This window comes from Thunnus albacares, chromosome 7 (assembly GCF_914725855.1).
Source record: "Thunnus albacares chromosome 7, fThuAlb1.1, whole genome shotgun sequence".
Classification (NCBI taxonomy): Eukaryota; Metazoa; Chordata; class Actinopteri; order Scombriformes; family Scombridae; genus Thunnus; species Thunnus albacares.
Window position 1 is genome coordinate 30603690 of NC_058112.1, and position 21503 is coordinate 30625192.

At 37.8% G+C, this 21503-nt stretch overlaps 1 protein-coding gene and 1 long non-coding RNA gene across 3 annotated transcripts in view; one reads left to right on the plus strand and one right to left on the minus strand.

The window, feature by feature from the left end:
- The window catches only part of immp2l (inner mitochondrial membrane peptidase subunit 2), a 166754-nt gene extending 164955 nt beyond the window's left edge, over positions 1 to 1799 (minus strand). Inside the window, exon 1 of one of the 2 annotated variants that reach the window (XM_044356038.1) lies at positions 1735 to 1799. The gene's annotated coding sequence lies outside the window, so the exon portion shown is untranslated. Of the gene's footprint in view, positions 1 to 1730 lie in introns of both variants that reach the window. The other variant, XM_044356037.1, reaches the window with a different exon arrangement.
- Positions 1378 to 9380, plus strand: LOC122985419. Its single transcript, XR_006404110.1, has 3 exons — positions 1378 to 1741; positions 7739 to 7800; positions 9334 to 9380. It is a non-coding gene; the product is annotated as an uncharacterized LOC122985419 (long non-coding RNA).
- Positions 9381 to 21503: the final 12123 nt, after the last annotated feature.

Sequence of the window (21503 nt, forward strand, 5' to 3'; positions counted from 1 at the left end):
GCTCAAGTTAATATTTTCAGATGATTATCAGTCAAAAACTCGAAGATGTTGAGTTTACTATCATGGAAAATGACTTTATCTATTAATAGATTTAGGGCTAGAACTAACGGTTATTTCCACTGTCGACTGATCTATTGATTCTTTTCTCAATTAATCGATTGGTTGTTTGGTCTATAAAATATCAGATAATGTTTCCCACAACGCAACTTCAAATGTCTTGTTTTGTCTCACAAACTACAAGCCAAAGATATTCAGTTTACTGTCATTAAAGACTAAAGAAACCAGAAAACATTCATATTTGAGAAACTGGAATCAGAGAATTTGGAAAAAAAAATTCCAAAATTACTCAAAACGATTAATCGATTATCAAAATAGTTGGCAATTAATTTAACAGTTGCCAACTAATCGATTGATCAATTTAAGGAGCTTAATCCAGCCATGCTGAGAGGTGACAATGGACGCCAGCAAGACACTGCTTCCGTCATCAAGGTCACAAGCCAAAAACGTTGGAAATCACTGGTTTTATCTTTAACAATGAATTATATTTTGTGAGTGCATCTTGTTTTTATCACCTCCAGCACTCAGGTGAATACAGTGAAGTAAAAAGTAGAATATTTCTCTCCCTGCAGTAATTGATTTTATGTACTTAGTTTTTTTCTACTACTGCCTGATTGTTGATGTCTGTCATTGATTCACAGCAGCAACAACAAACTTTCTTCATGTTGCTGGTTCTGATTGGTTCAATGGTTTGGCAACTCAATTTAGGAACAAACTACAGGTGATATTGTTCAGTATTTATTAAAAGTTCCCCTCGAACTCATGTTGGTAGTGACGGTTTAAGGAAGTGTGTGACAGCTGCCAGTACAGCTCAGAGTAGAACAGAAGCTGCATCATATGTACAGTATGAGAAATGCTCCTCCGTACTTGTGTTCTCAGATAACAGTGGTCCATATTCAGCATAACTGTAATACCAGGGCGATGTGTGCGTTCATGTAAACTGCACTGAGTCAATAACATAGCCAGAAGTTCCTTTTTTACAACGATGCCATGTTGTGGAACCGTTACAGATCAAGTTTTTAAATATGAAAGAGGCTTATAGAGGTCAGATTGGAACTTAATTTTATAATGATATCTGCAATGACCTTGTTACTTTAGCTATTGATTTGTCCTTGTATTTTGTTGTGGGTATTAATACATTATTATTTATTTAAATTGTGGTGATGTGTTTTGGGGATTTTATGATTGTATTGCTTAGTTTTGTTTCATGTCTTATGTTTCTTTATGTATTGTTGTTGGAAATCACTTGAACATGTTACATTATACCTTGGATTTTTGTTTTTGTGTCTGTAAATCCATTTAAAAAAAAACAATCAAACTTTCTTCACACAGAGAGAACAGACTCACACTTAATAAAGTCAGTCGGAGAAACAAGCCAGCATCCACCTTAACAGCCCTCACTTCCACCTTAACAGCAATTATCGTCAAACCATCCTCGTTTACGACCTTTATGCCTGCAGCTGTCACTCTGTGTGCTGACCATGGTGCTAACAGCTAGCCGCAGTGGCTAACCGGTGAGCTAACTTTTAAAACAGTGTAGAGAACACAACAAGGAGTCAGTAACAGCGGGTCAGTGACACATGCAGGAAGAACAATGGAAGTCTTTCTACTCCCGATTAAAATAAATCTCACCCGCTTGTGAAAGTAAATGAAAGCTGCAGCAGCTAACACACCTACCAGCAACGTGAGTTCCGTCTTCCTGTTGTTGTCTTACGTCATGTGCCGCCTACGGGGTCCTAAAGACTGCCCGTTATCTGAATAGTAGAGCGGCTCGGGAGTTTAAAGGACTGGTTCACAATTTGTATTTAATAGCTAAGTTAACGGTTAATTGTTCACTGATGCTTTATAAATCATTTATAAGCATAATTTTTGAGTTGCCTCCTTTCTATACAACTATAACATTTACCTCATCTAAACCGATGTTCAACCCCTTTTTATTAATGGCTTATAAATGATTTATAAAGTATTAGTAAAATATTTATTAACCACTAATTAAGCCATTGATTAATGCTTATAAATTCTTTATCTGGTACCCAGATTTTCCATTAACTTTATAGTTAATAGGCTAAAACCTGATAAAAAAAAAAAAAAACAATAGATCCTTCAACTAAATTTCTGTTTGATAAGAAGTTTATTACTGTTTCTAAAAGGCAAAGTTGAAGGATAAGTCTGGCAATATTATCCTTTTTTTATTGCCAACAAACCCCATGTGCAGATGCAAACCAACAATGATCTACTAACAAGTATTGTGTCTGTGTCAGACCCTCATGTATCTTATTCCTCTGTGCCTCTGAGCTCCATTGTTGTCCAAAAACTATTAAAAACATATCAATGAGCCACACCACTGCACTGGTTTACATGTTCCTTCATTACCATAAGCACCCACACTGCAGTTTATTTTGACTCAGTCCCACACACACCATCCTGCCGCCAGGAATACTCACTAGAACGTAAAATGTAGATTAATCCACCACTGAAAATAGACCTCAACACATTTCCTCCTGTTTATAGAGTTTTACTTCAGAGATGTCAGATCAGAAATAGATTGTCTGAATTGTTGTTGTCACATTTGTGTTGTTTTTGAAGATACTGACAACCTGTTGTGTTGTTTCAGTAGGAGGACCTTTGTGTGAGAGTCTGATAATTTATGGACAAATAAATTGTCATCTTCCATATTAGCATGAAAACTGAACATTTAAAGGATCAAGAATAGAACCCTGCTGAACCCCACAATTAATTACTGACACAGTCAATGGCATAAATCATGTTTTTTTTTTTGTCTGTGGATATCCTGTTCTTCTGCCCTGAAGTGGCAAATTAATTTAACTGCCATAAATACTCACTAGAGCACCAAATGTGGATTCATCCGCTGCTGAAATGCACTATTTGCTCCTGTTTGTTTGTTTTGTGGCCATTTGTTTTTGGCAATTACTGAGCCTTTTTAAAAACATAAAGCAAATATTTGTTTTTCTTTTTCTTTTTTTTTCAAATATTTAAATCTTCAGTAACTGATGGGCTTGGATGTGAGACAGTAGGGATGTCAGAAAGTATTGGGAGACAGAATAATACTTCATTTTTTTTGTCTTTTTATGGTAAAAATGTAGAATAGCGCCAGCCTTGTCCTTACTTATAAGAATATTTTTTAGAAGCTTAAGGACAGACTGCTGTGATATCGTCTAATTTCACACTAAAGCCTTTACATTTACATTTCAGTGATTTAACAGAGGCTCTTATCTAAGCCATTTACACAGACATTCAAGGACACAAAGTTGGACACATACTGTACAGGCTGCTGTGGGGATTAAAATGTGTGATCTCTCAGTTACAGAACAGAACAGCGCCTTACCCAGCAGGCCTTTACGCATCCCATGAGACAGCAGGGAAACTGTGGATGCAGGACTTTGATTAAAGGAAATGAACTTCAACAACTCACATTTACTCGTGTTTCTGAGTACCTCTATAAATTAATACATGTGTATGTCTTTAATTTAAGATAAATACAATATAGTGGTGTTAAGCTCATCTATGAGCATCTACTCTGTCCTGATCTCAGACGTACTTATCCTTACTTATTTTGACAAAAATGTCATGTTTTTCATCGGGTACGAATGTACGAACAGAAATAGAAACAATAATTCTTATTAAACTTGACAAAAAATGAATTAGCCCAACCCAATCATACTTTAAAGCTGGAGCGCAGGACTTTTGTCTCCCCCCTCTGGCAGAGAAATTAAAGGGGGGCACCAGGCTGTGACTGCCTGACACAGGTATGCAGCAGCTCTCATGCGCACCTCGAATGATGGGCACACAGAAAGGGCCAGCAAAAACTTTTGATGGCCCACTGGTCCCAGTATGCCCGACAGCCAGTACACCACTGGCTGTAGTCTACTGTTGTGGCCGTAAAATGGTGCATAAATTGTTTGAGCATCACACAACCCCTGAAAAATTTAAGAAAAATACAAATTTTTGGGGGGAGTTGAGTGAGATTTAAAAACATGAGATTTAAAAACTGTGAAATACAGGGAGATTTATCTGGCGGTGATAATCAGCATTGTGTGAACTCATTTGGCAAGGGCTTGAATGTAACAGACGTTCATTTATATATAAAAGTTCCACACTACAGGTTTAAAATAAATAAATAAACAGAAGAAAACAATAGTGTCTGGTTGTTTGTGTGTTCACGTTGTCCAGTCACATATTTTGTGACTTCTTCTTCTTCAATTGACTTGTTTTGTCCGATCAACAGTCCCAAACCCCAAGATATTCAATTCACAGTGATATAACATAGAGAAAAGCAGGAAATCCACATATTTGAGAAGCTGAAACTAACGCATTTTGGCATTTTTCTTTTAAAAAAAATAGTGAGACAATTATATAAAATTAAAATATAATTGCTGAATGCTTGTCAGCATTCACATTAATTATTAGTCGAAGCCAATGATGCCATAATGGGACGATAATGAATGCAATACCAAGACACACTTGAGAAAAAATAAGACTAGCTATTGAGACTCTAAATTTTTAAAGACAAAATTTGTCAATCATGTATTAAAAAGCAGAGGTTGGACGTTTTTCCATTCACTTCAATACAGTCAAAGTTTTCTTGGAGCAGCATCTGGTGGCTATTAGAGGAACTGCAGCTACATTTGTGATTGTGATTTCTGTTCTTGAACAGACAGAAAGGTTTTTTATTAACCTGTAGAAAAAACAACTTTACAGGATCCATAATGATTAATGGGAACCTAAAATAACGTCACACAACTAACATATTGTGACTCGGTTCTTGTCCATTCTGCTCCAAAGTCTCTGTGAAGCTTCTGTTGTTTATGTTACTGAGGAGTTTTATATTCATCAGAAAAACACAAAATGCCTCTATGGAGGAAAACTGATTAAACTTTAGAAAAGTAAAAATGCTTTAAAAGGCTTCAGTGGCTTTTTCAAATGGATGCTGATGGACAAATGAATTGTCTCCACTGAACGCGCTGCAGTTAAGAGAACATTCAGATCAAATACAGTAACAGTACAAACAGTTCCTGCCTGATCAAGAAGAGCGGTGGTGGAATTAGAGATGAAGGGAAAGTGCTACTTGAAAGTTGAAACTGGGAAGCGAAGTCGTACAAACTCAAGTTTTAAAAGAGGCGTAGCTCTTTTATGATAAGGAGCCTGGATTCTCCTTCAGGGCTTAATTAAAACTGGAATGTAAGAAGAAGCCATTATCAGACGGGCAGCCCGCGGTTCTCACACCACAGTTCCCACTATTCCACAATGTTTGCTGAGGAACCACAAATGAGTGGTTATATAATATTACAGATGAGCAGTGGTGGAAAGTAACTAGTACTGTACTTAAGTACAATTTTGAGGTACTTGTACTTTACTTTAGTATTTCCATGTGATGCTACTTTCTACATTTCAGGGGCAAATATTGTACTTTCTACTCCACTACATTTATTTGACAGCTTTAGTTACTTTTCAGATGAAGATTTGACACAATGGATAATATAACAAGCTTTTAAAATACAACACATTGTTAAAGATGAAACCAGTGGTTTCCAACCTTTTTGTCTTTTGACGTCTTACAAAAAGCAGTGTGTAGTCGGGGTCACATTTCACATGTCTATGAGTTGTTAACAGCTCCACCAAATAGTGATTTTTCCCTCTAAACTTCTCACATGCTTTCATTTCAATAAATGTTCAAATGATCCAATATTTCAGCAAAAATCAAAGATTAGAGAAAAAGTCCAAAAACTGAAAACAGATTTGTGTATCAGAACTTTGTTTTTTCTTCTTTCCTCTCCCATTAATCATCTCACCACCCCTCAGATTTATCTGCTGACCCTTTGGAGGGGCCCCAACCCCTAGGTTGGGAACCACTGGACTAAACTAGCTAACTGTATATAAAGTAGTGTAAACTAGCTCCACCTCCAGCAGCTACAACAGTAACATGCTGCTCTAACACTGATGCTTCACTATTAATAATCTAATGATCTCATATACAGTATAATAATATATTATTGTTATTGCGGAATGAGTACCTTTACTTTAATACTTTGAGTACATTTTGCTGCTAATACTTATGTACTTTTACTATAGTAGGATTTTTCATGCAGGACTTCTACTTGTAATGGAGTATTTTTACATTTCTGTATTAGTACATTTACTGAAGTAAAGGATCTAAATACTTTTTCCACCACTGCAGATGAGGACAGGTTACAGGGCACATTTTGGCTGAAGGCTGAATGTAAGCTACTGTGTAAAATACTGATAAATATTTATTTGTAGCTCTGTTTTTGCTCTCTACCAACTCCTGAGGGAAATATATGACTCCTTAGCTGCTAAATGCTCCACTATGTTCACCAGTTAGTCTACAGCTAACTGTGTCTGTTTGCCATTTGGTGCTGAGCAGGTAGTGTACAGTGGCTTTTTACAGCTTTTTCTCTGAAAACAGCTGCCTGTTGCGGCCAAAAATTACACTATGAGAGCGCTGAGAGTGAACCAGAACTGTAAAGTTGCAGCCAGACAGATAAACAATGAAACTGAAACTCACTATAAAGCTCCATAAAGCCGAAAGGAGCCGCTGAGTCACTGATAATTCACCAAGGTTCATCACTACAAGCCACGTATTAGCATCAAAATATACTCTTCAAGTAATCATGCAGTAAATCATGTTGTAAACAAAAAAGTGTTAAACAAACCAAAATATCTTTCATGTTCTAGATTCCTCAGAGTAGCCATCTTTTGCTTTGATGAGAGGACGTTAGCTTTGTTTAACACTTTTTTGATAACTACATAATTCCAGATGTGTTATTTCATAGTTTTGATGTCTTCAGTATTGTTCTACAATGTAGAAAATAGTAAAAATAATGACTAGGTGTGTCCAAACTTTTAACTGGTACTGTTTATTATATTGTTGGATTGTAATTACTGTAAGTAACTGGTAACTAAAGCTGTCAAATTAATGAAGTAGAATAAGTAGTAGCAGTAGAAGTATTCCAAACTAAGTAAAATATGAAAATATGAAAAAGAGACCCACCTAAGTAGCAAATGAAATGAAATTCAATCAACTCTACTCTACTATTACGTAGAACAGACACAGCTTAAAACACAAACATTATATATAAACTTAGCACAAAAGGATAGAGTTCAGTCCCAGACTGTGGAGATATGGAATGAATAATGAATAAACTGTTAAATTGCCAATATGTCTTGTTTCTTCAGACTCCAATCAAACACCAAAGAAGAGTCACTGGCAGAATAAGCTGTTTGGCATTGGCAGAGAAGATTTTGCAAATACTCAGCTCTGCTGCTCATCCCACAAATGCATGTTCCTTAAAAATGTGTCACCATTTAAAAGGGAAATAAACAGGCGTTCCAAAGGTATAAGATTTATTGCCAAGAAGCATTGTTACAACAAAGAAATAATCTACCAAACACAAATTTCCTTACTTTTTGTGCTACGTTTAGAAATAAAGAAAAATAGAGCAAACAAAGAATATTACAGATCATGAAAGGTAGGATAAAAAGAACACAATGACAAAAAATATGATACAATATTGTTAAATAAAGCAAATAAGAAATAAAAAAACAACAAAATGAGTACAGGAGTTTCTAAAATGTATTTTAACCTGAGTATAATCACCTGACTGATGTGTACAATCTGTCTCTATTAACTCTAATCCCACAGAGCTCCTCTTTAATGGTTTCAGCTGTTGCAGCTAATCAACCAGCTCAGAGGACAGACTGAAGGTACAAAAACTTTGACTGTTTACAACCGTTTTAGCCTCAGCAGCTGGAGCCAATTAGACCTGAAACCTGTTCAGGTTACTTGCAGATAGCAGACTGCAAATAATCAGCCCACATGACTGTCCTCATCAGAAACATGTTTGAAACCTAGGTTTACTTGGCGAAAAAAATCTCAGCAGGTCCAACTAAGTTGTTATTTCGGAAGCTTTCCACCACATTTCTTGGCCTTCCTTAGTTGTCATGTGCAGAGAAAGGGCCAAAATTAAGACTAATGAGAGGCCGGATGAACCTACATCTGTGTTGAAGACGGAAACTGATCTAGTCACTAATAAGACTACAGCGGTAAATGAGAGACCAGCAGAATTCCCTCCTTATCTTCTCCAAGCTAGGCTATACATTAGCCGAACCCACAACCCACTGCATTCCTCGGCTAGTCACTAGCTATTCTAGGCTAGTCATTAGCATTCTTTGGCTTGTCACTAGCTTTCCTAGGATAGTGACTTGCATTTCTAGGCTATTCACTAGCATTCCAAGGCTAGTCACTAGCATTCCTTAGTGACTGGACTAGCTTTCCTAGGCTAGTGACAAACATTCCTAGGCTAGTGACAAACATTGCTAGGCTTGTCATTAGCTTTCCTAGGCTAGTGACATACATTTCTTAGCTAGTGACTAGCATTCCTGGGCTAGTGACAGAGATTTCTTGGCTTGTCAGTAGCATTCCTAGACTAGTGACTAGCATTCCTGGGCTAGTGACAGAGATTTCTTGGCTTGTCAGTAGCATTCCTAGACTAGTGACTAGCATTCCTAACCAAAACTTGGCAGCCCTGCTTATGATTTAGCCAACGAAACGCATTCCTGTCCGTGAGACAACATAAAGTTATGGACAGTAAGATGTGTTTTCAACATGGATTTGCTTTCATGCGCACAATAAGGCCACTAATGTTACTTCAAATAGCATTTAAGCAGCAAAAATTGACAACTCCTGTAACAATGTACTAGACAGGAAAGAAAAAAACTCTAATTCTGCAGAGGAAACAGTTTAAACTTTTTATGCCGCTCTGAGGCAGCACAGGATTCATCCTGAGGGCTGCTGCTTTCTGTCAAATCACTTCACTGGATAAACTTTGAATCTGTGTGTAATATCGTACCGGTCTGACGTGCAGAAAAACAGGTAACTGTTATATCCTTACTGATCCTGTAGCCATGTTGAAAGATTTTATTTAAGTTAACCATGCTGTGCCTCATGTGTAATGCTCACAGTTGCTGCACTTACACTGATCCTAATACTGTATGATGGCTATTTAGCCTAATAAACTCAAAGGGCAGAATTTCACACACAAACAGAACCTAAATCAGTTGACGGCTTCAACATAGCCTCTCAGTGGTCTTATTTTTGGCACTTTTCCCCTTACATTTGGAGATGTGACCTAAGGGTTGAACTTACAGCATTTTGTTTCACATCTTGATCCCAAGGTCAAGAATGAACTTCTTCTGCTCATATCAAGTATGTTCCTTGTTATTTCTTTTCTCATTTAGCAAGCATCCTGTTGTTGATATGAGAACCGAAACACTGACGCAATGCAGTAAGAACACACTGTGGATGTGGATTTATTATTATTTTAGTTTATTTAAGTTTAATTTAATATTTAGTTTATATATCTATGGTTTACTGTTCACTGCAGGTCACCGCAGTGTGTGTGTGTGTGTGTGTGTGTGTGTGTGTGTGTGTGTGTGTGTGTGTGTACCGCAGACGGACACAGAGCGAGAGAGCAGAGGAATAAGAGCCCTCTTGGCTATTGGCTGACATTGACCCATGTGGGCGCCTCTGCCCACATAATGACATCTTTTGAGGTTCCCCAGCTCTGAGCAGGAGCAACACTATAGGTGCTGAGCAGGCAGTTGCTATGCAACAGTTTGTCGCCAGCAGCATTCAGGTTGGACCTGAGCGGGGAGCAGGAGACAGGCGGAGGAGGTTTGAATCTGTGTTTTGAAAAGCCGGAGGTTCACCAGTGTTTCTGCAGCTCGCTGGTAGGCGAGCTGTCAGTAGATTTGATTATTTGAAAGCTTAATGGGGGAAATTGTGCCAATGCACCAGCAAAGTGAAATACAGTAAAGATACACAGGTTGTAAATACAGTGAAAACAAACAAAGCCACATGTATGAAACACATCTATATTTAACCAACAAAACAAGAAAAAAGGTCAAAAATAAAGCCCACCGAAATATTTCCTGCTGCATCTCTATGACTCATTCCTGTAGAATAAACTGTAGTATGTTCTATAGAGAGCTACAAATATTACTGGATTTGGTAATGAAAAGCTTGTTTACACAGTATACACATTTTTAATACTAAATCATCAAGCAAACATTAAAAAACAACATATACACAATAAAAAAAAAAGATATGTAACTTCACTGACTGCCATAAAACAATCATGTTGCAAAATGGGCTATAAACAGTGATGGAAAATAACTAAATACATTTACTCAAGTACTGTACTTAAGTACAAATTTGAGGTACTTTACTTGAGTATTTCCATTTAATGCTAATTTATACTTCCACTCCACTACATGTCAGAGGGAAATATTGTACTTTTTACTCCACTACATTTATTTGCCACATATTGTTACTTTTCAGGTGAAGATTTTACATAAAATAATATATTTTAATATTCTAACTGTTGTTTAAATTGTCTGCTCTTTTCATTTTTAAATTTGTTATGCACTTTATGTGAAAGGTGCCATATAAATAAAATGTATTATTATTATTATAAAAAAACATATGATACACTTATATAAAATGATGCAGTATTATCTAATCTACTCAAAGTATCTAAAATTGGCTCCACATTTATAAACTCACATGTGTACACAATATTACGGAATAATGAATGAATGAAGGACGGCTTCACAATTTTTCAAGCATGTCTTAAAAACATCAGTCAGGTGGCCATCTGAACATCGAAAGAGGTTTTCCTCGCTGTAATCATTCCTCCTGTTCATACTGGATATAAAAAGATCCTTCAAATGTGCTTTCAATGTAAGTGATGGAGGCTCAAATCCACAGTGTGTCAACACAGTCATTTAGTGCAAAAATGCATTTAAAAGTTGATGTGAAGCTTATATGAGGCTTCATCAGACTGAGTTAGTCATATCAAGTGGATATCTGACACAAACATTACTGAAACAGACATTTCTCCACAGTTAAAATGCCGTCACGAACCATTGGCTCAATTATAGAGAAGCATAGAGAATATTATAGAATTATAATATATATATATATTCTGTCTGAATGGAACTTTAATCTTGTTTAAATCATAACTTAGAAACATAATATTTGATAAGACACCTTCTACTTTCTAACATTCACAGTATAAAGTCATACAGTTGTACTGATATGTCTTTACTCAGAGAGACACTTTTTAATTTTTGTATTTGAGTTTTTTTATTTGACTTTTAATGAGGTATATTTGTGTTCAATTCGGGGGTAATTTAGAGTTTCCAATCAGCCAAACCTGCATGTATTTGTGTTGTGGGAGGAAACCAGAGTGCCGAGAGAAAACCCACGCAGACACGAGGAGAACATGCAAACTCCACACAGAAACAAGCAGCCGGGCAGGTGAAGGTGTTTCTGTGAGGCTGCGGTGCTGATCACTGAGCCGGCGTGCCGCCCTGAAGAGGGGAGGAAGGAGGTGAGGAAAGATAGAGGGGGGAAGGAGAGAGGGTGGGAGTGAAGGAGGAGAGAGGAGGAAGGAGGGAGGGTGGGGGTAAGAGAGTTGGAGGAAAGGAGGGGAGGGTAGAGAAGGGGAGATGGAGGGAGGGTGGGGAGGTGAAGGGGGAGGAAGAGGTTGCTACTGTACCGAACAGCCAGCAGCTTCCTCCTCCTCGCTGTCGCTGTCACGCTTTCTCTTTTGTATCCAACTCCAAAAACCTTTTTTTCTTCTCGACCTTCGCCTCCTTTTCCGTCTGTTTATTCTCCGTCTTCTTTTCTTTCTTCCTCCTCTGTCTGTTCGGCTACATTTGCCCTCCTCCTACGAAAACAGAAATGTCTGAACAGCTTCTTCTTCTTCTTCTTTTTCAAAGCTAGATCCTGGAGTCTCTTGTTCTCGTCCTCCAACTGTTTGTTCTTGGCCTCCCAGGTCTGTTCTGCTGCAGTCAGGTCCTTTTTCCATTTCTCCTCCAGAGCCTCACACTTGTTCTGCCAAGTGTTTTGACTGTGGAGGAGTTCAGTTTCTCGGCTGGTTAGCTGGGTGGCGGTTTCACTCAGCTTCCCAGAGAGATCCTTATTCTCACTCCTGAGAGACAGGATTTCAGTAACTCTCTGGTGAGGCTGCTCCTCCAGCTGCTTCACTTTTTTCTCCCACTCTTCCTGAATCTGCTGTTTGGAGGCCACTGTTACGTCTGCCTTCCATCTGGATGCCCTGGAGGTGTGCCCCCCCCCCCCCCCCTCCGTAACTTCTTCAGTTCATGGCTGTTCAGGTCAGCCTGTTGTAAACGTATCTTGAGGGACACAATCTCATAGTCTTTCTTGACGATGGTTTGTTTGCTCTTCTCCAGTTCTTCTGAGAACTCCCTCTCTTTATTTGCAAGATCTGCCTCCATCATGGTGATTGTTGCCATGGTGTTCTGCAACTGCTGGTCACATCTCACTTTGTCAGCTTTTGCGCTGTTAATCGACTTGTACGCATCTGCAAGCGACTGCTGCAGATGACCACAGTCGTAGCACAGAGGCCTTCCACCTGGTGGTCTTTGGTGGTCGCTGCTGAGGTGTGGCGTTGGCCATCCTGAACAGGTGTTCGGGGTTTTTTCTTCTCTTCATTGTCCTAGACTGTAGTGCTCTGCGGTAGACTGTATGGACTCCGGTTCACTAGAGTTGTGTGCAGTGGAGTCACATGTCTGATGACATCATCAGCTCCTGTCTAATGACATCATCAGCATGCTACGCATTTCTTAAAGTAGTAAACAAACATCCAGATATTTAAGGAGGTCATGTGACCTGACAGCAGCACATCCAGTACAGATATCCGATTAAAAAGACTGAAATCTTTGGAACAAAGTTATCTTGATGTTTACATTATTTACACCAGTGTAGCGGCCGTTTAAAATGTCCCTGTTCAGAACAGGCTGCTTTTTATTTCTTGAGAGTCACATATATATGTATCAATTGACAAACGTATCAATTAACACATCAGTGCTGGTGTTGATATTGACAATGACACCAAATTTATAAAAATTGGGTTGAAAATGGCTCAATCTGTTATCTGCTGCTTTTCAACCCTGAAAGGGCGGGGCCAATCTCGACTGTTTGCGAGTTCTCTACGTTATGAAATTTATATATGTGGTACAATGATAACGGTCACCTCCCCCAGCCCCGCTCTTATTTTCAAATATATGCTTATCGAGAGAGACAGTTATAGCTTCAGCAGCTAACAGCAGCTAACAGCAGCTAACAGCGGCTACAGCGGTGCAGCCCGGCTGGATGGAGTCTCTCCATCTGTGACTGTGGGAGGAAAAGCTGCTGGCAGCCACAAAAACAACAGAAATCCTGCTCGCTTCTTGCCATGCAGCTCCTCAACTTTATGTAATAACGGCTCAGGTTACACTGCGATTTAACATTTAAAAAATCAATTTACCAGCGGATAACTGCAGGAACAGACAGCTGGATAATTAAAGAGCTACAGGATGAAATGCGAAACAACTTCTGGCCTGTTTAAATGTCGTTGCACTGTTTGTCTTCCTCTCATTATTATATATGTCGCTGCAGCAACTTCTGCCCTTCTGCCTCACACAGTTGCACCCGCCTAGTGTGAAGTAGCTCGGCTAAACGGTTCTCGAGATATGCAAAGGACAATCATACAGACATACAGACAGATTCCTTGCTTTATATAGAGAGACTAGTGCAGTGCCTGCTGCTTCAATGCATAGAAAAATTAACACTGTTGATGTGATGAGTGATTGAATACATGAAACATAACTGTGAGATAAGATAAATGGTCCACAGCTTTTTTATTTTAACCATATTAATTAATGAATTAATTAATCTGAAAGCATCTTACAGTCTCCTGCCTGTATGAAAATAACAAAATAAGAGGGAGGCGGAGTGTTATTAACTTTATGTCTCCATGGGAGGACCAGGTGTTTTATCTGTACCGTCTGATTTGGTCTGAATATGCCTAATGACACCAACGCAGCCAAAGGATCATCATGCACTCACATGAACGCTGCTGCTGCCCATGAGGCAGACTGTCATCTGGTAGTGAACTGTGCAGCAGCAGCAGCAGACCGGGGGAGGTGTCGGAGTGTGACACAGTGACAGTAGGGATGTGCAGAGAGCCCAGTATTTGTGTTTGTATTTGTATTTGTTGAGGCAGCAAAATTATTTGTATTTGTATTTGTGTTTGTGTTTGTGTTTGTATTCGAATAAAAGTGGAAAGAGGCTTGTTAAAGTGTTACAAAAAATGTTCATGAATAAACTACCTTAGGAAGGAGGTCCCCACACCAGGGGTTGAACTGGAGTCTCCCAGATCATAGACGTCTGCACTGACTGCTGAGTTAAAACTACTCATCACCTCACTGCAGACAGACCTCCACCTATTTATACACCCATAACACAGAGACAGCACAGTGTATAACATGTAGGGAAGAACTTTAAAGGCAATTCTTGCTTTGCACTTTTCATTTATTTCCTATTTTTTTTACAAACTAACTTTGTGGAAAGGAGAAGGGGAACAACAAGTTATGGAGAGTCCCTTGGGAGCACTTCACGTGTGTCAGTAGCTCAGCTTTATCTCTGGGGAACACCCCCAACTCCGGGAGTGATGTCCAAATTAGGAAATGTGCGTCATGTAGCAGGTGGATGTGACTCCTCTCGTTGAGACCTGCTGATAGACGTAACAGCGGAGCAGAGGAGAGACACTGAGATAGTGATGTAACCGACCTGCATGCTTGTATTTGACATGGTTCTTTTTTCTTCCTGAAAACAAATAATTTAAAAAAATATTTGTATGAAACAAATATTTGTGTAAAACCCACTATTTGTGCTTTGCCAAATAATGTATTTGCATTCAAGCAAACCCCAAGTGAAGGACGGTCAAAAGCGGCTGGCTGGCTATGCATTTGCTATTTCTTTTTCACATGACCTGCAGTGAAAAATATACATTATTGATTTAAATGAATAGTACCTCATGCAAATATCAGATAGAAGCCTATTATGTATATGCAACTTGCAAAGGGGGGGCCAGCGATTGTATTAGCGTCGCCATGGGCACCCTGGCCACCACTTGGTGGCGCCGTTGCTGATCAGGCTGATCGCCAGCTGTGATTGACCACTAGTACCGTAAAGGCTAGAAAAGCTGCGCCTAGAAACACTCTGTCAAAATGCAATGAATCTCAATAATTTATTGGTTATAATGAGAATAATGAGTTCGCACTCAACACTGCACTTCCTTGGGTCCTCAGTAATACACCCGCCAAGTGTAGTGTGTGTAAGTCATAAGGAGACCTACTGAGCCTGTGAAAACAGTTGTATTATGTCTTGTGTGGTTATAGAGGAGCTCGTCACGTCTGAGGAAATAACCCTGATTATGTTGTCAGAGGTTATTTCAGCTTGGACTTGCAGATACATGCAGCATACAGCATGCAGTTTGAAACATTTAACAGAAAGGGAATATCTAGCAAAAGATGCTTTCAAGTTGCATTATGAAATGTGTAGGATCCACTGTTGACCCACATGAGGAATTTTAATCTGTCTCTTGGAGGTCCCCCGACTTTATGGAAGTACAAAACTAAATTTTTGATGTACCCCTTTAAAATAAGGACGTGCATTAACACCCTTGCTTGTATTAAAAGCTAAATATGATCCAAGTCACTTGTGAGAGCGAAACTATGCTTACAAGTTCCCAATAAGCTCAGTTTGAATGATTCGCAGATCAAAAGATGTCTAGACATCTAGGCTAAAACTACAATTTGTACAAATTTGGTTGAAAAGTGACATTTAAATTACATATTATTGCTTTTCAGCAGTTATATATAAAGTAGATTTCACTTCAGCTTAATCCAGGTTTAATTTAGATGTCTAAACCTGCAAGTAACTCTTTAACTTGGTTAAAGCTGCACAAGGTAATGTTTATATAATGTAACTCATTCACCTGTTAGTAGGGATGTGCAGAGAGTCCAGTATTTGTATTTGTATTTGTATTTGTTAAGGCAGCAAATTTATATTTGTATTTGTATTTGAATAGAAGTGAAAATATGTGTAAAAATCCTGTTTTTGTTTTTATTATGTTTTTAATTTTAGGATATTTAAGTGTTAAAATAAGCGTTTAAATGAATAAACTATCTTACGTAGGAGATCCCCACACCGGGTCTCGAACCCGAATCTCGTAGATGATCGTAGCTGACGACTGAGCTAAAACCAAATACATCACCAGTGTGCAGACCTCTACTTATTCATACATCCATAACACAGACAGCACAGCGTGTAATGTGTAGAGAAGAACTCCAAAGGTGATTCTTTCATTTAATAAAACAAATAATTTTTCAAATATTTGTATGAAACAAATATTTTTAAAAAAAAAAAAAAAAAAAAAAAAAAAAACACTATTTGTGCCAAATAACGTATTTGTATTCGGGCACACCTCTAATTTATTCTGTCTCTCTACAAAGGAATCGCTTCAAGGAGAGAAAGAATTATCACAGCAACCAGTAACTCTTTCATGTTCTCTTTAGTATTAAAGGAGAAATCCACCAGTTTTCTGCCTCAGCTTGTGTTTCCAGGTGGCCAGGAGCCTTTTTTGTCCCTATAACTCGTTAAAAGTCTGCTTTCATACTGTATACGTCAATGAATCAATATGAATGAATATATCTTCTGGAAAGCACACTGCTCTGTTCACGAGAGATGCTGTTGGAGCCCAACATATCTCTGCCTGTTTGGAGCTGAAAATATGATGTGGTTCATGTGGGAGTTTGTCTAAATCAGAAATCCACATCATATCCTGGCTTCGTCTGTCTGCCGCTGCCTTCCCTCGCCTCTCTCCAGGGTTTAATTAGAACCGCTGAGCTCCGTGTGAATAATGCAGCACCTGAACACACCTGAGTGGGCTGCTCGAGCAGAAAGAACAACCGCAGGGAGGCCGAGAGAGCGCCGCCCCCCCCCCCAGAGACAGCCAGACGGAGAGAGAGAGAGAGAGAGAGAGAGACAGAGAGAGAGAGAGAGAGAGAGAGAGAGAGAGAGAGAGAGAGAGAGAGACAGAGAGAGAGAGAGAGACAGAGAGAGAGAGAGACAGAGAGAGAGAGAGAGAGAGAGAGAGAGAGAGAGAGAGAGAGAGTCATTTTAATCAGCAAAACTACTTGAACGCAGCATCATAATAACCATATAAAACTGTATCTTCTACCAGAATAACAGTCTCACTTTTATTATTTAACATTTTTCTTGATGTATTTTGTTTCTTCATCAGTTAACATTTTGTAAAATCTCTTTTGTACTGTCCTTAGTACTGTATTAGTTTTTCATTAGTTATTTAGACTAGTTAGAGTTATTTAGTGTTTGTGCTGCGTTGCTCTGTTGTGTACCTTTTGTTATCCTTCACATTTTTCATTGTATTTACATGTATTTCTATTTTTAATAATTCATGTTTTTTATACGGTAGAGTGAGAAGTATTCAGATCCTTTGCTTAAGTAAAAGTAGTAGTACTCTATAACAAGTAGAAGTTCTGTATCAAACACTTTAAAGTATCAACAAAGTGTATATATTAAGTATCAAAAGTAAAAGTATTCATTGTACAGAATGGTGGCGGATTATATTATTGTATTATTATAACTGTTGTATTAACATGTAATCAGCATTTTAATGTTGTGGCAGGTCAAAGTGGAGTCTTGTGGTGGTTTAATCTATAACAATGCATCATATTTAGGGTTGCAATTAACGATTATTTTCATCATCGATTAATCGGTTAGTTGTTTGGTCCATAAAATGTCAGAAAATGATGAAAAATGTCGATCACTGTTTCCACAATAGTCCACAAAGACCCAAAGATATTCAGAGGACTAAACCAGAAAACATTCACATTTGAGAAGCTGGAATCAAATTTGGAAATTTGACTTGAAACGATTAATTGATTATGAAAAAAGTTGGTGATTAATTTAGTAGTTGGCTACTAATCCATTAATCCCCTAATTGTTCCAGCTTTAATGATGTTACAAACATGTTTCATATGTACAGTCTTATTATGCAAAGTAACCAGTAATTATTGTCATGTAGAGCAGCAGGAACTGAAGAATAACAAGATAAGAAGTGAACAGAACAATACAAAACAAAGGATCCAACAAGACTGAACTGAAAAGCAGGACTTAAATACAAACTGAACCACTGAAACAACAAGGAACAGGTGGCAAAGACACAAGGGCATACTGGGAGCTGATTGGCTGGGGAAGACGGAGGGAGCAGGGCAGGTGTGGAGGGAAACAGGGACACAGGAGGAAAAACTCAGAGCAAACAGAAAACCAAAAAACACCAGAAAACAATGAGACAGATGATGGTGCTTATGTGTAGCGAGACTGTGAGCACAGTCAGAATAGTTAAACATAAGCGATACTTCTCCAAACAAAAACAGATTAAAGCCAAATAAAAAAAGCAAAATGATGCAGTTCTTCTCACACAGCACAAATCTACAGACACAAATGTTTGCAGTAAACGTCGTTAAATTCATAATGTGTCGAGGATGAGTGAAAGAGAATCCAGCCGTGTAACAAACACCTGTCAGTCTCTGGATAAGAACATCTGCTTAAATGACCTGAATGTAAATACAGAAGATGTGTGGAATCAACTGTCTGCTGTATAACTAGATGTGTGAAACTCAGTCCACTTCAACAAACTGGGAAAAAAGTCTGAGGGCTATCTGGTGGACTGGTGGAGGGACACAGAGCCAGACTGGGACAGAACCATGATAATTATTCATGTAGTCGAGTAAAAAGTAGAATTATTTGACTATAAAATAAGTAACTTTAAGAAATTACTTAAGCACAGCATGTGAATACATGTACATTCCACTCTGTTTCCTCATATTTTTATTTATTTATTTATTTTTATAATAATTCCCACTTTAAGGGGAAGTCCACTCTGTCAGCCCATAGAGCGACTTGACTCGGTCACATGTGTTTTACTTCTATTATCTGTTTTTATGCTGATTGTATGAATGTAAAATGAAAAGAAAATATCTAAACTAAAAACTATTAACAGTAGAGGTTTACTGTGGTAAAACAAAACACAATATCTGACATTTTAGTGAAATACTTGAAATGCAAAAAAGAGAATAAAAGCAACAAGTGAGGAAAAAAAAACCAGACTGACTGCAGGAGGATGAAGACTGGGCTGTTTGTGCCATCTAGTGGTCTTTTTCCTGGAAAACATGAACAACAGACTGACATATGTACTGTATTTACTGTATACATTATATAGATTGAATCACAAACTAGATTATTAAATATGCAAAACCCCAAAACCTCAATATTCACTGTGTTTCAATAGATTGTACAAATATGATTAAATGCATCATCTTAGAGTCCAACGTTAGAGACGAGACCTCGGTCAGAATCTAGTTTTTTAAAGGATGAGTTCACAATTTTTTATGGAAATGGAGGCCAAAATCCACAGTGTGTCCACACAGTCATTTAAAAGTAGATGTGAAGCTTATATGAGGCTTCAGCAGTCTGAGTTAGTCATGTCAAGTGGATATCTGACACATTTACAGACTTTTTAGCATCAAATTCCCTCTTTGTGTTTCCCTGTTGAGCTGCGGGTGGAAGTATAGTAACAAAAAGAGGGACTTTGGCACTAAAAAGACTGTAATGTTGAAACTGGTACATTGTAAGTGCATTATGAAGGGATCTTCTAATGGTCAGTATGAACAGGAGGAATGATTACAGCAAGAAAAACATGTTTCAGTGTTCATTTGGGCTCCTGACTGTTGTTTTAAGACACACTTGAAAAACTGTGAATGTGTCCTTTAAGACCTTATTTTAGTTGATATTCTGCTCACATGGTGGATGTTCTTATATTGTTGTGTTTAATAAAAGTGCCTCAAATTTCCCTAAAGTCCTCTAACATTTTAGTTCAGCCATGTCAGAGAATAATACAGAAGAGTTAATTGGGTCTTACAGGTTTCTGTCATACCTATAGATCCATTAAAAAGACTTTTATTAAGAGTTTTATGGTGCTTCCAGTTCAGAAAATCATGTTAGCATCAGACTGTGGAGGTGATTATTGTTATTGCACATTACATGAATAAAAAAAAGTACCATAAGTCAAGGCTGCCTTTATGTAAACAGCATTTCAACAGTTGTCAAAGTGCAAAATCTCTTCTGTAACTCATCTACGCTTCTTTATTTCCCACTGAAACCAGCAACACTCAGAATCTTCAGTCTCTTTTCAGTTGTCTTGAGGATGTTAAGTGCTGGATCGCCAAAAACGTCCTTCAGTTAAATGAAAGCAAAACAGAAGTTTTCAGTATCAGACCTGAAAATATCCCTTCTGACATTGTCGACTCTCTGAGGTCTCTGTCCTCAAATCTCAGCATACATGCAAGAAATCTACATCGTCTTTAATCCTGCATTTAAATGTGAGAAACAAATAAATTTAGTCATTAACAGGAGCTTTTTCTACATAAGGTTGGTGATAAAACCTTTTCTTTCTTTTGGCAGTTTGGAGACAGTTTTATTCATCTCACATCTCAACTACTGCAACTCCTACTAAAAGAGAGACCTCATCACTCCTGTACTGGCCTCCGTCCACTGATCACCAGTTAAATATAGGATCGATTTTAAGATTCTTTTATTGGTTTTATTGGTTTGTAAAGATCTGAATGGTTTGGCATCAGCCAGCATCTCTGATCTCCTCAGTCCACATTCTACATCCAGACCCCTCAGATCCTCTGATCAGTTACTTCTCTCTGTTCCACGTTCCTGGTCCAAATCAAAAGGTCAAGTTTTAATCAAATTTAATTATAAAGCACGTTTAAAAAATAACAAAAGATGACCAAAGTGCTTTACAGAGACTGAGAAATACAAATGAAATCACAGAGTTATGAGGATCAAGGGTAAAATTAATAAAAGTGTAGAATGAAATAAATAAAAATTGGATTTAAATCCTAAAAACACAACAACATTGTACAGAGAACAATTAATTAATAGAAAGAAAAAATAGATAAATAAAATAAAAACAGAGTGTGACCATTCAAAAAGGTGACAGAGCTTTTTTCCATTGCTGCTCCGGACTGTGGATCTTCCTCGTCTATCACCACTTAAATCCCAGCTAAAGACCCACCTTTAGGCCTATAAAATCACTTTGGGTCCCCTTATTTTTAATAGTATGATAAAATTGTTAACTTTGACCATAACAGTTATTCATCTATTTATTTTGTTTTGTTTTCCTTATTAAACCATATTTTACTTTTTTTTCTGTAAAGCACGTTGGTCAACTCCTGTTGTTTTTAACTGTGCTCTGTAAATAAAATTGACTTGACTTTATCTCTTCTTCTATAAGTTTTGATTTAAAAAAGTGGAACAATGATAAACAACTTTAACCTTTATTTATCTTGTATTAGTATACTTCATGTAAATAATACGTTTATATAATATTTTATAAGTTACATTCTATATGTACATGTGTTTGCTTTCACTCTTTTAAAAATAACCATTCAATCATTCGCTT